This window comes from Oryx dammah, unplaced genomic scaffold (assembly GCF_014754425.2).
Source record: "Oryx dammah isolate SB20612 unplaced genomic scaffold, SCBI_Odam_1.1 HiC_scaffold_23, whole genome shotgun sequence".
In the NCBI taxonomy this organism is placed as follows: domain Eukaryota; kingdom Metazoa; phylum Chordata; class Mammalia; order Artiodactyla; family Bovidae; genus Oryx; species Oryx dammah.
The window spans coordinates 24,476,977-24,495,227 of record NW_024070207.1 but is presented as its reverse complement, the minus strand read 5'-3'; the positions used below and the strand labels follow the sequence as shown (position 1 = coordinate 24,495,227).

The following is an 18,251-nucleotide window of genomic DNA, read 5'->3' as shown; positions in this document are numbered from 1 at the left end:
GGAGACCAGCATTCCTTCTTAATCTTGTAAGGGGTCATGATGACATATTACTTGATAACTCCTTTAGGAGATAATATTCCTTCTTAATGCTGGCAAAATCACTTTTTAGGAGACCAACATTCCTTCTTAATCTTGTAAGGGGTCATGATGACATATTACTCGATAACTCCTTTAGGGGATAATATTCCTTCTTAACACTGTAAGTGGTCACAGTAACCCAGTACTTAATAGGTACACATCCGAATTATGTAAACCATCAATACATCTGATGTATAACCCTTTGTCTCAAAAATGGATACAATTGTTCTTTGACCTCTAATGGGCAGAACAGTTCTCAGAGTTCTCTGAGAGAGATTGTCTCCCAGGTTATAATCCTCAGGTTGGCTTAAAATTTTCCATTCTGTTCATAGATTGACTATTGGATTTTTTCATCAACAATTCAAATCTCCGGGATACTGGGAAGGAAATTTACATAGGAATTTCAGAAGCCAAAAAGGTCAGAGATTTGACAAGAATGGATAGCCCTGGGAAGTTCTGAATCTCTTGGTCTTTTTCATTTTAATTTTTTAGCTGTACTGGGTTTTCATTGCTGCACACGAGCTTTCTCTAGTTGCCGTAAGGGCTACTCTCTAGTTGTGGTGTGCAGGCTTCTCATTGCGGTGGCTTCTCTTGTTACTGAACACAGGCTCTAGAGCATGCAGGCCTCACTAGTTGTAGTGCTTGGGCTTAGCTGCCCTGCAGCATGTGGGATCTTCCAGGACCAGAGATCAAATCCATATGCCCTGCATTGGCAGGCAGATTCTTATCTACTTGACCATCAGGGAACTCCTGAAGCCTTTTCTAAGAAAAGGAAATGAAATGGAGTTCTCTTTTCAGTTTGAAAGATGATGAGATGACTTAGGATAACAAGACTCACTTCAAGGTGATGAGCTATCCTATTTGAGCTTTAGCTACAATAAAACTGATGGTTGCAAGGACCAGAATGATATGCTTGTTCATTATATGACTGGAGAGTTCCAGGGCTATCTATCCTTTGGAGGTAAAACTCATAAGTTCCCTAGCAAAGTGAGATGGCACATTCTGTTTTAACTACAGGGGAGCAATTCTGAAGTCGTACACACAAGATATACTTCAGATATCTATGTCAGTCTACTGATTTCCATAATAGTTCAGTTCAACAAATATTTCTTAAATGTTTATTTTTCAGGCACTGTGCCAGTTGCTAGAGATGCAGAGATAATAACTATTTGTAATAGTTAAGCATTACCAAAAGTTTTTCTTTTTTTTTTTTTAAGCTATGTCAGACCCTGTGCTAGGTGCTTTAGAGATATCATCTCATTTCAATTTTTCCATTGCCCCGTGAGGTATTCTTATTCTCAATTTACAGATAAGGAAAAGGAAGCATAGAAAGGTTGAGTAAGGTTAGACAACTTAGTACAGAGCAGAGGTGGGACTCAACCCCAGGTATGGCTAATTCCAAACTTCATGATCTAACCCTACACCATACTTCAGAGACTATTAAGCTTTAAGGTCCTGATGGCAAAGCTGCAGGCACATACTCAAAGAAAGAACATCAAACTACTATGCTAAATGCTGAGATAGAGGTATGTATATGGTGCTATGAAAATACAGAGCATCGCTTATGGATTTCTACACACACAGACTCTGGAGCCAGACACCCTGGATTTGAAGTGTGACTTGCCACTCATCAATTATGTGAACTTGGACAAGTTAAACCTTCATCTGCCTCAGTTTCCTTATCTAAAAGGAGAGATAATAATAGAACCTAATTCACAGAGTTGTTTTGAGGTTGAAAAGTGCTTAGAATAGTTCCTGGCATATATAAGTGCTATTCAAATGTTAAATGCATGTGTGCATGCCAAGTCACTTCAGTTGTGTCCGGCTCTGTGCTTAACTCCATTAGGTTCCAGGGAAGACTTCTTATAAGGGCTAATTGCCTGAATTGAGTCATAGAGGATGAGTGAGAATTAGCCAGGTGAAGGAAGTGCGAAGGTGGGCTAGGCAGGTGGGGAGAGCATCATGGGTGGGGCTTCACTACAAGTGGCTTGGTAATTCTAGACTAGAGTGTAAAGTACAGAAAAGAAAGTGGTAGAGGGTTGTCTGGCAAGGCCTTGCATGTCTCTTGAAAGAGTTTGGACTTGATTTTATAGGCAACAGGGAACCATGAAAGGGAAGGGTTTTATGCAGGGGAACAATATGGACAGATGTCCACGGGAGGATAGATTTGTTATATAGCCTGAAATTTACCTTGAAAAAACTCAGCACAGGGACTTCCCTGGTGATCCAGAGGTTAAGACCACACTTCCACTGCAGGGGCTGTAGGTTTGATCCCTGGTTGGCGAAATAAGATCCCACATGCCATGCAGCCAAAAAACAAAACAAACAAAACAACAACAACAAAAACCTCAGCACAGACAATGCAAGATACACACACACCTATACATATACATCAACATATAGATAAACTCTAGGGACAGTTACTGTCTGAAGCACCTCAAAGAGGAACACATTCTAGCAGTGCTTAGTTTGCATCTGAAGGACTCTAATTATGAGTTCATGCTCCAGAAGCAGCTACTGAAAAGCTTCAACCACTCTACCTAAATCTACACTAGAGGGTTTGCTCATTACATACAGGATGGTGGAAATAAACTTTCACTTGTTAAATAAATAGTGTTTCAGATTTATGGACTGTTGCTTTTGTCTGCCCTTGCATCAAGGGGGCCTAAAACACTGGTACTTCCAGAGTAGCATTCTAGGTCTAGAAATCCATTCGGTCCTGGCTCCTGACACTTGATGGATGAGTCTGCTGCCTGATTTGACCAGAAGTTTAGCTAAAATGCTATTGCTGGAGAATTGCTCAATGTGCTTCAAATGAACCTTTCCTGCGTGGGGCTTCCTGGAGCTTATGAGGACAGGTTGCAGGGCTATGCCCAACTGCTAATAAATGTATGCTTGGCAGAATTGGGTCGAAGTCCTGTTTTCAGTGGAACATACCACCTGGTATGGAGGCTCTGGGGGATGAAGACTACAACCCACAGATAATTCTAGACATTGGAAACTACTGATATTCACTGAAAAGTACCTGATGGTGCTAGAGGCTAAACTGGCCTAGATCAATTTGCAATAGAATTAAATGAGGGCAAGAATGGAGGCAGGGAGACAAGTTAGGAGAAGGCTGCTGCAAGTGGTTCAATCAACAGATGATGAAGATCTCAACTAGGGCAGTGACAGTGAGTAAGAAGAAAAGAGAATGGAGTTTAGAAATATTTCAGAGGTAAAATCTGGAAGTCTTGGTGAGCCATTGGATGGTTAAGTTCCAGGAACAATTTGTGATAACCTCCAAGTTTCTTTGTTAATATTATTATTAAAGGATAATTGCTTTACAATGTTGTGTTAGTTTATGCCTTACAACAAAGTAAATCAGCTATTAGTATACATATATCCCCTACTTCTTAAGTCTCCATCCCACCTACCCCTTCCCACCCCTCTACAGGTTTCTTGTTTGAGTTATTGGGTAGACATTAGTGACATTCACTGATGAAGTGGCAGTATAATAACCAGAGGAAGAGAAAGTCTGGGTAAGGGCAGGGGCAAGCATTTTAATTATGCTCTGCATACAGTGAGCTTAACATCCACATGGAGATGTCCAGCAAGCATTTGGATAATATAAGCCTGAAGCTCAAGGGAAAGTGAGGGCTGGAAATATAGATGGGAAGTCATCAGCACACAAGGCCTAGAGAATACTTCAAGAGTGGATGGATCTTCAGCTACCATAACACAAAATCAGTAAATGATGTTTAAAAAGTGTTTGATAAGAAAACAGTAAAATGTGGAAAACAACACAGTGCTCCTCAGAAAAGCAAACACTGAATTACCATATGATCCAATAATTCCATTTCTGGAGATATGTATATATCGCAAAGAAATGCCAGCAGAGGCTCAAACGGATATTATACACTTGAGTTCATAGCAGCACATTTGTAATAGCCAAAGATGGAAATAGATCAAATGTCCATCAATGAATGAAAAGATAAATAAAATATGATGTTGTATGTATACAAAATAGAATATGTTTCAACCTTTAAAAAGGAATGAAATTCTGATATATATACTACAACATAGACAACCCTGGAAGACATTTTCTAAGTGAAATAAGTGTGACAACAGAGGACAAATATTGTATGATTCCATTTATATGATGTACCTAGAATAAAATTTATAGTGACATGACCTAGAAGAGTCATTACCAGGGGCTGGGCAGGAAGGGAATGAGAAGTTACTGTTTATTGGCTACAGAAGTTCAGTTTGAGAGAATGAAAAACTTCTGTAGATGGCTTGTGGTGATGACTGTACCACAACGCAACTGTACTTCATGCCACTGTACATATAAATTAGTCGAAATGGTAAATCTGTGCAATGTATATTTTACTGGAATAAAAATAAAGAAACAGTGGGATAATCATATTCTTTTCAATGACTGAGGTAAACACCATAAGGAATACTTCAAAGAGATATTGCTTTTGGGAAGCATGAAAGGGGTGGGCATAGGGTCTTCTGCTTATCACTTTGTATAAGCCTTTTGTATAAGCCTTTGGTATGCTTTTTTTTAAAAAAAAACTATATGCATTGAATAAAAACATTTTAAACTGAAAAAAGAGTGGAGGAGATCACTCAGTGTGAGGTTGAGGAAGTGGTGGAAGAGATTGTTGTTGTTGTTCAATTCCTAAGTCATGTCTGATTCTTTGAGACCTCATGGATCCCAGCACGCCAGGCTCCTCTATCCTCCGCTATCTCCCGGAGTTTGTCCAAGTTCATGCCCATTGAATCGGTGCTGCCATCCAACCATTTCATCCTCTGTGGTCCCCTTCTCCTCCTGCCTTCAATCTTTCCCAGCATCAGGGTCTTTTCCAGTGAGTCGGCTCTTCACATCAGGTGGCCAAAGTATTGAAGCTTCAGCTTCAGCTTCAGGATCAGTCCTTCCAATGAATATTCAGGGTTGATTTCCTTTAGGATTGACTGATTTGATCTCCTTGCAGTCCAAGGGACTCTCAAGAGTCTTCTCCAGCACCACAAAAGAAGAGGTACCTTAGGATAAAAGTGGCAAGAAACAAAACCCCACTAAAATAAGGTAGTGAAAAGAGAGAATCATTACAAGGATCCAGGGAGTCACATGGAAATGTAGTGCAGCCAGCACCACAGCCCCTCACGGAGAGTCAGAACTCCCCTGGGTGCCCTCTCCCACGTTTCCTCTCCTCACTCCCATCTCCCTCCTATTCCTGTCACCATGCTTCCCCTCTCTGCTCCTCTGCACCCCTTCCTGTTTCAGGATCTCTTCCCTGTTTCTAGGGCAGCGTTGCCTTTATTTCTCATGCTGCCTCCTCTGCCCAGAAGTGTCTTCTAGTCACTCATCCACTCACACAATCACAACCGTAGGGTCAGCCTCTGAGTCAGTGTGATCCCTCAGCTGAGCTCCCTACTGTCTGCTTCCTCTATCTCACCGCATTCTGGGGGAGAGACAATGGACTCCCACAGGTTCGGTATCCACCTCCCATTAGAGAGCCATCACTAGACCTATTGACTGTGTCGGGGGCTTTACCATCCCTTCCTGAGAGATGATGGCTTGGGAAGTACTGCAGTAAAGGAGATGTAAGCTGGGTGTGAACCCAAGATGTAACTACTATCGATTAAGACCCTTGAGGGACAGAGGAGTAGAAGAATCCAGAGAAGAAAAGTCAGAAAAAAGAGTTTCAGGCAGACAAATACAGTGAGAAATGCTGCAGAGCAAGATCCTGTAAAATAAAGACTTAAAAGGTACCCGTTGAATTTGGCACTGGGGTTAATGAAAAGGAAGGACTTAGAACATCAAATACAAGCCATTCTTTCAAGAGGTTTGGCTGGCAAGGCTTGGAGGGCAGAGAGACATAGGTTGAAAAGATTTTTGCTTGTTTTTATTCAAACAAAACAGAGGTTTTGTTGCAGTTGCAAGTACAGCAGGGTATAAGGGAAGAGCAGAAATTTGTAAAGAGATGGACAGGTGACAAGGTGGGTGTTGAACTGGAGAAGGGATGAGTTATTCACTGAGACAGGTAGAACAGCCTAAGAATTGCAGTAACATTTTACAGAAAACCCAAGTGAAACTTTTGGCCAACCCAACAGAAGACAAGCAGGCCAAGAACAGTATCTAGTACCTAGGGGAATGCCAACACAACACAAACGAGGGTCAACTCCAGATCTGATGGTCCAGGGTGAATGTTTAGTTTGAGTCTAGGTTTCCCTACCATCATACAGCTCTGTACCACTCCTTAACCTAATTGGCCTTGTGCCCCAGGAGTGCCTAATAATAACTTTTACAAATTATCATTAGAAAGGCAAGTATGGAGCACTAAAATCATATATCACATTCCAGAAAGAGGACAGAAGTGGGAATTATGACCCACCTTCCCTCTCTGGTTCTCTGTTTTCCCACCGTGAAAGTGAAGGGCTGGGACTTCCCTGGTGGTCCAGTGGTTAAGACTCTGAGCTACCACTGCAGGGGGTCAATTCCTGGTAGGGGAACTGAGATCCCACATAATGAACAGTGAAAGTGAAAGCAAGTTGCTCAATCATGTCTGATTATTTGCAACCCCATGGACTATAAAGTTCATGGAATTCTCCAGGCCAGAGTACTGGAGTAGGTAGCCTTTCCCTTCTCCAAGGGATCTTCCCAACCCAGGGATTGAACCCAGGTCTCTTGCACTGCAGGCAGTTTCTTTACCAACTGAGCTATGAGGGAAGAGTGGCAAAAAAAAAAAAAAAGCAAAAACAAAACAAAACACCACACATAAACAAGTGAAGGGCTGGTCTCAGTTGTTTCTATGGTTCCTCTGGCTGGAACACTCTGATTCTTTGACTTCTGGCTTATCTCTGCTTTTCTTGTAGCTGCATTAATATTCTGCTACATTCATACAAATAGGGGAAGCTGACCACATTCTTTTACAAGCTAATGATAACAGGGAAAAAAATCCAAGGAACCTGAACAATCACAAAATACAATCAGTAAAAGAAAAGGAGAGTCAAAAGGAAAAAAATTTGATTGGCTTCTTGCTACTAATGTCAGTGCCCAGCTGTGCAACAGTGAGGCTGTGTTCCCTGGAGATCAAATCAATGGCTCAAAAGTGGAAAACAAACCACCTTTTTTCTCTGGTCAAATCAAGATTTTCTACTCCAATATAAAATAAAATAAAAAATAAGTAAAAACAAAGAATAACTAAAACAAAAATCAAGACTTATTCCCTGTCCCTGCTAACTTTTGAGGAGACAGTGCGTATGTTCTTCTCTCTGTAACATCCCTCACAGTTGTCATCAGCGTTAAGAATGTTTTAACATATATAAAAGAATAGATGCTTCACTATTATTCTAACTCACCAATTATTCTCACCAAACTTTCAGAACTTCATGGGCAAGGGGAGATTAGACTAGGGACCGTATGCCCTGTCCACCTTCTTCCATGCTGCCTGCTTGCGACAATTTACCAGTATCAACGCCTGGGTTCCTCACTCCTATTCTGAAGTTTAAAAATACTGCGAGTGGAATTACAAAGAAAGATCATGCTGCCATTTCTACAAAAAGATGGTACAACTGATTTGTGTAGACATCAGATCCTTTCCGTTCTTTTCCCAGGGTCAAGGATGGGATTATTCAGGCTTGTCTACACCCTCAACCCTCTTGTGACCAGATGGCTTTTAATTGTGTCCAGGTGGCCAGGGAGAGAGGTAAAAGTGGTGGTCAAGAAATTCACTTGTTCATTTAGATCAGACCCAGGCCCATGAATCAATCACAGGTGCGTGGACCCACACAGGAAGGTAGTTTAGCCAAATATTTCACCGTAAGGCCCGTGTCACCTGCTCCACCACCCAGGCCACATGTACACACAGGCTGAGTCCCCCAACTTCAGTACTAAACATCATAGGCAAAGGCTCCAGTCTGGAGCATGGGTCAAGTTCTCAGTTTCTGCTTCAATCTGTGAAGCTGAGTCAGTCCCCTGAGTAGGGCACAGGGGACAGTACACTGCCTTCTGTTTCATGTACCAGGGCAGGTAGAGGCAAGAAGAGGGTAATGGCTCAGCTGCCAGCTTTTTCAGCAGATGGTATCACCACCATGAGATAATTAGTACGCAGTCCCACAGTGGGGCTGTGAATAGAGAATGAACAACTGAAATTGAAAATCAGATGAACAGAAATGTAGGGGCGATTGCTGGCCAGCTGTAAATGTTCATGCCTCAACATGAAAGGCTCCAATTGCATCAGCTCTAAAGACACAGAGCTTTTTCCATTGGCATTTGGGTCTCAAACACTTAACTAGCTTCCTTTTGTTGAGTCGCTAAGTCTTGTCTGACTCTGAGACCCCGTGAACTGTAGCCCGCCAGGCTCCTCTGTCCATGCGATTTCCCAGGCAAGAATGCTGGCGTGGGTTGCGATTTTGGTCTCCAGGAGATCTTCCTGACCCAGGGGTCGAAGCTGCACTTCCTGCATTGGCAGGCAGATTCTTTACCACTGAGTCACCAGGGACGCCCAACTAGCTTCCTAGGTCTACTTCATTTCTGCTCTTTCTCAGAAAGCACTGTCTCTGTGATTCTTTCTTTGCAAAGGTTTGAACCATCTTGCAACTCAGTTCTGCTCCCTGGGCAGCCCCTCAGCACAGCTGCCTAGAGACCCCGGTGCTATGGCCAGAAGCCCTTAGGAAGGAGCCTGCGCTTGCCCCAGCACTTCCACCCTCTGCCTGTGTGCTGCTTTGCTTATTTAACCAAGGGCTGCCATTGAATGCTACCAAGATGATAAACTGCGCTTTTGACTATTCCTTTGTTGTTTTAAACATCCTTTTGATGCACTAAGAGCCACTTATATATACATAAAATAAACAGCCCTCTGTTTTATGAACCGTTAGACTGAAAATGTGTCAGCTCAAGTGCAGTCTACCAATTTACTGATTGTTGGTTTACGACTAATCAACAGAAATGAGCTGTGTTACTGGCAGACACGCCAACAGTTACTTCACTAGTTGCACGTGTCTGCGTGGAGCAAGAGGTTGTAAAATAACTGTGGTGAAGAAGACCAAGGCCCCAGCTAACCCTCGGCTAAGGGAGCCCTGGCTTCCTAAATGGGTGTGTAAGGGTCGTCCTACTGCCCTCAGTTCACGGTAAGTCTGACCACTCGAGGCTGACTCCCCTCCCTCACAGGAAATGACTTGGTTTACCCTCCACCTAGAGTCTCTGATACTTGGCCATCGAGTTGCTTTTATTAATACAAGCAGGACTTTCAGAGTGACGCGCCTTTGGGGAGAAGGGGAAAAGACTATAAACACAAAAGAAAAGGAAACTGAATAAAAAAGGAAAGCCCTCCCGCAGTTGGAAGGTGGCTTCCTCCTTCACACTGGCTAAGTACCCTGGATTCATAAACACTCTTATTGAATTGGGTTTCAGAGCTTTGACTTCGTGTTGACTTAGTAGATAGATAAGACAGAAGCAAACACAGCATGTAGCAATCTGACTCCAGAGTGGGGCCACCAGGCCATGGCCTGGCTGTACCGAGGATACAGGCAATGTTTGTTCTCAGCATGTCCCACTGCCTCTTTGACACATTACCCCCACCCCTTTTCAGCCCACTTCCCTGGGTCCCAGTGTCTCCTGCTGTTAATGCAAGTTCGTGCACCTGACAGAGAGGTTAAACACACTGAGAAGGTGGAGTCTGGAACAGGGAAAGGTTTACTGCAGGGCCATGCCAGGAGGCAGGTGGCTCCTGCCCTAAAAAGCCTCGAGCTCTCTGAAGGGTTTCTGCAAAGCATTTTAAAAAGTCAGGTGGGGCAGGGGATTGATAGCTACGTGATCAACTCACACAGGATTCTCTGATGGTGAGGGAAGAGGGTAGTGTCACAGGGGTTACATCCTTAGGTTCCGGGAGGCCTGGGGCTATGTGCTCCTGGTCATCAGGTAGTTAACATTTTCAATTTGGTGGGGGGTTTTCACATCTGCGTGAAAAGGAGTCCATCAAGACTGTATACTGTCACCCTGCTTATTTCACTTCTGTGCAGAGTACATCATGAGAAACGCTGGACTGGAAGAAGCACAAGCTGGAATCAAGATTGCCGGGAGAAATATCAATAACCTCAGAGATGCAGACGACACCACCCTTATGGCAGAAAGGGAAGAGGAACTCAAAAGCCTCTTGATGAAAGTGAAAGAGAGTGAAAAAGTTGGCTTCAAGCTCAACATTCAGAAAACAAAGATCATGGCATCTGGTCCCATCACTTCATGGGGAATAGATGGGGAAACAGTGGAAACAGGGTCAGACTTTACTTTGGGGGGCTCCAAAATCACTGCAGATGGTGATTGCAGCCATGAAATTAAAAGACGCTTACTCCTTGGAAGGAAAGTTATGACCAATCTAGAAAGCATATTAAAAAGCAAAAACATTACTTCGCCAACAAAGGTCCGTCTAGTCAAGGCTATGGTTTTTCCAGTAGTCATGTATGGATGTGAGAGTTGGACTGTGAAGAAGGCTGAGCACCAAAGAATTGATGCTTTTGAACTGTGGTTCTGGAGAAGACTCTTGAGAGTTCCATGGACTGCAAGGAGATCCAACCAGTCCATCCTAAAGGAGATCAGTCCTGGGTGTTCATTGGAAGGACTGAGGCTAAAGCTGAAACTCCAGTACTTTGGCCATCTCATGCGAAGAGTTGACTCATTGGAAAAGACCCTGATGCTGGGAGGGGTTGGGGGTAGGAGGACAAGGGGACAACAGAGGATGAGATGGCTGGATGGCATCACTGACTCTATGGACATGAGTTTGAGTAAACTCCAGGAGTTGGTGACGGACAGGGAGGCCTGGCGTGCTGTGATTTATGGGGTCGCAAAGAGCCGGACACGATTGAGCGACTGAACTGAACTGAACTTTCACATCTGCAAAACAACTCAGGAAATTTGCGTCAAATCCTATCATCTAGGTACTTCAGAGAGGAGCTAAAGCAGAGGACATGGGGGAAGAGCTCTCCTGGGAAGGCCTCATAAAGCCCTGCTTGTTACACCACTGCCACTTGGCCTTGCAGAGTCATCTGACCTCACCTCTAATTTAAGCTGGGGTCCCAGCCCTTAGCACTGAGCTCCACTCCAAATCTGGCCTCTGCCTCAGATCAGAAGGTTTTGTTTCAGCCCTTTGAGGCCCAAATTCATAATGGGATATCCTCCTATGTGACATGTTTGCATTTTTTAAAGAGAGGTCTTCTGGAACTCCTTACCCTAAATGGGTGATTCTAATGGTAGAAGTTTCTGGTATGACAAATCTTTAGTAAAAGACATTTGGGGTTCCTCAGGAGGGCAGTTCAAGAATTTCTTAAAATGTCACCTTAGGGACTTCCCTGGCAGTCCAGTGGTTGAGAATCCATGATTTCACTGCAGCGGATGTGGGTGTGATCAGGAGGTATGGGTGTGATCTGTGGGTGGGTGGGTGGGGGGATGTTACTTTCTAGACAATTGTACTCATTCTTTTGTGTGAAGCTGGCTCGAGAATCAACAGGAAGGCTCCTGGGCAGGAGGCATATGTCTAGAAGTCCAGTGGCCACTGCTGTCCTGGTAGGTTTCTTAAGTGGTGAGAGAAGTGTTTTGAGAACAGTTCAGGCAGTCAGGGGTGCTGCTTGCTGGTTTTAGAACTCTATGATGCTTGTTTAGAAATTATTATCTACTTCTTGCCTCTCTGCTTTTTTTTTTTATCAGCAGAAACAGATGAAGAATTGGATAAGAAAAACCTTGGTAACTGTCAGTCATTTTACCAAAGGTGATTTCATTGCACACAGATTATACTGTTGCTACACTATTACAAAGCCTGCTTAGAAAACTAATTAATGAAATTGGGGAGTAATTCTTAAGTAAAAAAGGATCTTAAATGAACTACTGATAGATACACCAATGTGATGAATCCTGAAGACATGATGCTGAGAGAAGCCAGTTTTAAAGTTCTCTACTGTATGATTCCATTTCTATGACTTTCTCAAAGAGAGAAAACTACAGTGATGAAAAACACACCAGTGGTCACCAGGGTTGGGGGGGTGTAACTACAAAGGGGCAGCATGAGGGAGTTTGGGGGGAATCCTGATATAGGGTTTCCCTGGGGGCTCAGATAGTAAAGAATCTGCCTGCAATGCAGGAGACCCAGGTTCAACCCCTGGGTCAGGAAGATCCCCTGGAGAAGTGAATGGTTACCCACTCCAGTATTCTTGCCTCAGAACCTAAAACCTTAAGGAAGGTCAAGGTTTTTAACCTGGCCAATATAGTAATTTAGATATTAAATCATAAAACCAAAGCATACTTCCAAATGACCTCTTTTGCAGACAAAAAATTTGTGAGGACATTTTTTTTAAAGCCAACTTTGACAAGATTAAATTTGAGTCACTAAAGGAAAAAAACTAATATTAAGGGGAAATGTGCTTTCCCCATTGTTTGTTTAGTCGTCTGTGAAATCAAGTTTCTCTTTGATCAAAGCAAGTGATAAGTTCAAGATGTTCCAGGTCTGAAGAACAAGCAGGAAAAGAGCTTTTAGGAAAAGATCATAAAAACCCTCTAAGCTCCTCTTAAGGAAGATGTTGAATCTAAAGGTGGTGCATCCTTTTGGAGCCCTTGGCCGAACAATGGAATGGGGTTTGCAGCCAATCGTCCACAGCCTCTCATTCCCCCTCAGTGTTTCTCAATGGTCTGAGCCTTCTGGTTGCCCAGGGTTAGGGGTGACAGCTGTTCACCATACAGACTTAACAGGCCCATTCAGATCTCAGACATTGACTGTATGAAGAACGATCAGGCTGGTGATTCCTGTTTTGGAAGGGCCAAGGTGTGGAGAGGTTAGAGATACCCTATTTTGATTTTCTAGTGTGGTTCTCTGAGGTGACGATTTATATAGCAAATGTTTGTTATTTCATGAAAGTGATTTTCAATTAAATTTGGTTATTGAGAATTTCCAGAAGGTGAACAATACCTCTTTGGATTATTACAGGCTCCCAAAGGGGCTGCATCCCCAAGTTGGGGGAGTCACTGTTCTTTATAACTATCTACTTTGTAGTCAGATGGTCAACCAGTTTCATGCCCACAAATGAGCCAGATTCCATAGTTCAGCTTCTGGGAAAATATTCAAGGCCCCAATTGTTTTTCTTTTTTAAAAAAATTGAACTTTGTATTTTGAGATCATTGTAGAGTCACATGCAATTGTAAGAAATAATGCAGTGATATACCATGTATACTTTACCCAGTTTCCCAAAGTGGGAACATTTTATAAAACTGTAGTACAATACCACAACCATGGCACCAATACTGCTCATGAACCATTGATCTTGCCTAGATATCCCCAGCTTTACCTGTAATCATTTGTTTGTATATGTCTGTGGATTGAGTTGTTTGCAATTCTATCACATGTGTAGGTTCATGAATCCACCAATAAGATCAGAACTGTATGATCATAAGGATCCTTCCAGCTGCTCCCTATGCATTCATACTTACCTTCCATCTGCTCCATTTTCTAACCCCTGTGGCACCCACTAACTGTCCTCCATCACTATACATTTTGTCATTTCATTAGTATTATATAAACAACTTTTTATGTATGTAACTTTTTAAGACGTATTTTTCTCACTGAGGAGGATTCCTGGGAGATTCATTCAAGTTATTACATGAACGGATACCCTATTTCTTTTTATCGCTGAGTAGTATTCCATGGCACGTATGTCCTACAGTTTATTTAAACATTAATATGTTGAATACACGTATGAATGATCCAGTTTCTCTGCATCCTCTCCAGCATTTGGTGTCAATATTTTTTATTTTAGCTGTTCTGATAGGTGTGTCCGTCTAGTCAAAGCTATGGTTTTTCCAGTAGTCATGTACTGATGTGAGAGTTGGACCATAAAAAAGGCTGAGCACCAAAGAATTGATGCTTTTGAACTGTGGTGTTGGAGAAGACTCTTGAGAGTCCTTTGGACTGCAAAGAGATCAAACCAGTCAGTTATAAAGGAAATCAGTCCAGAATAATCATTGAAAGGAATGATGCTGAAGCTGAAGCTCCAATACTTTGGCCACCTGATGCGAAGAACTGACTCTTTTGAAAAGACCCTGATGCTGGGAAAGATTGAAGGCAGGAGGACAAGGGGATGACAGAGGATGAGATGGCTGGATGGCATCACCGACCCAATGGGCATGAGTTTGAGCAAGCTTTGGGAATTGGTGATGGACAGGGAAGCCTGGCGTGCTGCAGTCCATGGGATCGCAAAGAGTCGGACACGACTGAGTAACTGAACTGAACTGATAGGTGTGTAGTAATATCTCACTATGGTTGTGATTTACACTTTCCTGATGACTAATGAGGACTTCCCTGGTGGCTCAGAGGTTAAAGTGACTAATGATGTTGAATATCTTTTCATGTGTTATGTGTCATCTGTATATCCTCTTTAGTGAAAAGTTTGTTTATATCTTCTGCCCATTTTCTAACAGGATTGTTTGATTTTTGAGAGTTCTTTATATATTCTGGATAAAAATCCTTTCACAGATGAATAGAACAGTCTTTTGGACTCTGTGGGAGAGGGTGAGGGTGGGATGGTTTGGGAGAATGGCATTGAAACATGTATATTATCATATGTGAAACGGATCGCCAGTCCAGGTTTGATACATGATACAGGGTGCTCAGGGCTGGTGCACTGGGATGACCCAGAGGGATGGGATGGGGAGGGAGGTGGGAGAGGGGTTCAGGATGGGGAACACATGTGCACCTGTGGCAGATTCATGTCAATGTATGGCAAAACCAATACAATATTGTAATTAGCTTCCAAAAAATAAATAAATAAATTTAAAAAATCATTTTCAGATAGTACTTTGCAAATAATTTCTCTAGTTTGTAGCTCATATCAATAGGATCTTTCATAGAACAAAACTTTGTTATTTTGATGAAATACAATTAATAGTTTTTCCTTTTATGGATCATGCTTGTGGTATTGAGTCTAAGAACACTTTGTTGAGACCTAGATCATGAAGATTTTCTCCTGTGGCTTTTGTTCTACAAGTTTTATAGTTTTACACTTTAAGTCTGTGATCCATATTGAATTAATCTTTATATACAGTGTGATGTTTAGGTCAAAATTCACTTATTTTTCCCATGGATGTCAATTGCTCCTGCACTATTTGTTTAAAAGGCTATCCTTCCTCCACTGAACTGATTTTACAACTTTCAAAAATCAATTGAACAAATGTGTGTGGGTGTGTTTCTGGGTTCTCTATTCTGTTCCATTTACCTGTGTGTTTACCTTCCACTTTTATCATACTGGCTTAATTACTGTAGCTATATAGTAAACCTTTACATTGGTTTATTCTTTATAAAAGTTTGCTCTTTATAAAAATCATTTTTAGCTATTCTAGGTCCTTTGCTATTTCATATAATTTGGGGGGCGGTTTGCACAAAGTGGCTTGTGGGATCTCAGTACCCTGGTCAGGTATTGAATCCAAATCACAGCAGTAAAAGCACGGAATCCTAACCACTAGGCAATCAAGGAATTTCTTCCATATAAATTTTATAATAAGCCTATCTCTATCTACAAAAATCCTTGCTGGGGTTCTGATAGAGATTTCATTAACCTATAAATCAATTTGGGGAGAACCGACATCTTTAGTATGTTGAATCTTCCAGTCCATGAACAGTCAATCTCAAGTTCTTTCATTAGTGTTTTGTAATTTTCAGCATACAAATCCTGTACCAGCTTTGTTAAGTTTATGCCTAAATACTGATATCTCATTTTCTTTGGAGCAATTGTAAATGGTGTTATTTTATATTTCCAGTTATTATATAGAAATGCAATTGATTTTTGTGTTAATTTTATATCATATGGCCTTGCTGAGTTCAATTATTAGTTCTAGGTTTTTTTTTTAAGATTTCTTGTGATTTGTTGTGCAGATGGTCAAATTTTCTGTGAGACAATTTTCCTTGATTATTTCTAATCTGTATTTTTAAAATTTCTTTTTCTTATCTTGTTATACTTCCCAGAACTTCCAGCACAATGTTGACTAGAAATGATAAGAACAGACATGCTTCCCTCGTTCCAATCTTAAGAGGGAAAGCATTCAGTCTTTTACCATTAAGTATAATGTTAGCTGTTATGTTTAGATGTTCTTTATGAAGTTAAGGAAGTTGCCCTCTACTCCTAGTATACTGAGGGTTTTTATCATGAATAAGTGTTGAATTTTATCAAATGTGTTTTTCTTTGCTAATTGATATGGGCATATGGATGGGGCTTCCCTGGTGGCTCAGGAGGTAAAGAATCCTCCTGCAATGCAGGAGACCTGGGTTCAATCCCTGGTTCAGGAAGATGCCCTGGAGAAGGGAAGGGCAACCCACTCCAGTATTCTTGCCTGGAGAATACCATGAAAGAGGAGCCTGGTGGGCTACAGTTCATGGGGTTGCAAAGAGTCAGATATCTATGGTAGCCTATGTTGACTGTTTTTTTTCAAGTTTTTATATGTTGATTTTAAAAATATTGAACCAGATTTGCATACCTTAATAAATCTCACTTGGTCGTGGTGTATAATTCTTTTATACATTGTTGGTTTCATTTTGCTAATGTTTTGTTGAACATTTTTCTAAGTTCATGAGATATTTGACTATAGCTTTCTCCCTTTTCTGCACTGTCTTTGATTTTGGTATGCTTCTGGGACTCTGATATGGATCTTTTGTAATTTCCCACAGGTTTCAGAGGCTCTATTTTTTTTTTTCCAGTCTATTTTTTTCTGTGTTGCTCAGACTGAGTAAATTCTATTGGTGTATCCTCAAGTTCACTGATTCTATCCTCTGTCATCTCCACTACACTATTGAGCCTAACCAGCAAGTTTTTAATTTCTGCTATTGTATCCTTCAGTTTTATAATTGCTGTTTCTTTTTTATAACTTGTTGTTTCTTTGCTCTGACTTCCTCTTTTTTTCCTTCATTTTTTGGAAGAGACATGGCAATTGCTTATTGAAGCATTTTTGTGGTGCTGCATTAAAATCTTTGTCAGATAATTCTCAGTATGGTACTGGCACAAAAACAGAAATATAGACCAATGGAACAAGATAGAAAGCCCAGAAATAAACCCATGCACCTATGGGTACCTTATTTTTTACAAAGGAGGCAAGAATATACAATGGGGCAAAGACAGCCTCTTCAATAAATGGTCCTGGGAAAACTGGACAGCTACATGTAAAAGAATGAAATCAGAACACTTCCTAACACCATACACAAAGATAAACTCAAAATGGATTAAAGACCTAAATGTAAGACCAGAAACTATAAAACCCTTAGAGGAAAATAGGCAGAATACTCAATGACATAAATCAAAGCAAGATCCTCTATGACCCACCTCCTAGAGTAATGGAAATAAAAACAAAAGTAAACAAGTGGGACCTGATTAAATTTAAAAGCTTTTGCACAGCAAAGGAAACTATAAGCAAGGTGAAAAGACAACCCTCAGAATGGGAGAAAATAATAGCTAATGAAACAACTGACAAAGGATTAATTTCCAAAATATACAAGCAGCTTGTACAATTCAATACCAGAAAAACAAACAACCCAATCAAAAAGTGGGAAAAAGACCTAAACAGACATTTCTCCAAAGAAGACATACAGATGTCTAACAAACACATGAAAAGATGCTTTACATCACTGATTAGTGAAATGCAAATCAAAACTACAATGAGATATCACCTCACACCAGTCAGAATGGCCATCATCAAAAAGTCTACAAAAATAAATGCTAGAGACGGTGTGGAGGAAAGGGCCCCCTCTTGCACTGTTGGTGGAAATGTAAACTGACACAGCCACTATGGAAGACAGTATGGAGATTCCTTAAAAAACTAGGAATAAAACCACCATATGACCCAGCAATCCCACTCCTAGGCATATACCCTGAGGAAACCAAAATTGAAAAAGACACATGTATCTCACTGTTCATTGCAGTACTATTTACAATAGCTAGAACATGGAAGCAACCTAACTGTCCATCAACAGATGAATGGATAAAGAAGTTGTGGTATATATACACAATGGAATATTACTCAGAAATAGAAAGCAATGCATTTGAGTCAGTTCTAGTGAGGTGGATGAAGCTAGACCTATTATACAGAGTGAAGTGAGTCAGAAAGAGAAAGATAAATATTGTATTCTAACACACATATACAGAATCTAGAAAAATGGTACTGAAGA

The 18,251-nt window shown here is 41.3% G+C and overlaps 1 long non-coding RNA gene across 1 annotated transcript in view; it reads right to left on the bottom strand.

The window, feature by feature from the left end:
* Positions 1–5,040: 5,040 nt before the first annotated feature.
* Positions 5,041–18,251, bottom strand: part of LOC120881443 — a 29,791-nt gene continuing 16,580 nt past the window's right edge. Inside the window, exon 3 of the long non-coding RNA XR_005725309.1 lies at positions 5,041–5,077. This is a non-coding gene — a long non-coding RNA (uncharacterized LOC120881443). The remainder of the gene's footprint in view (positions 5,078–18,251) is intronic.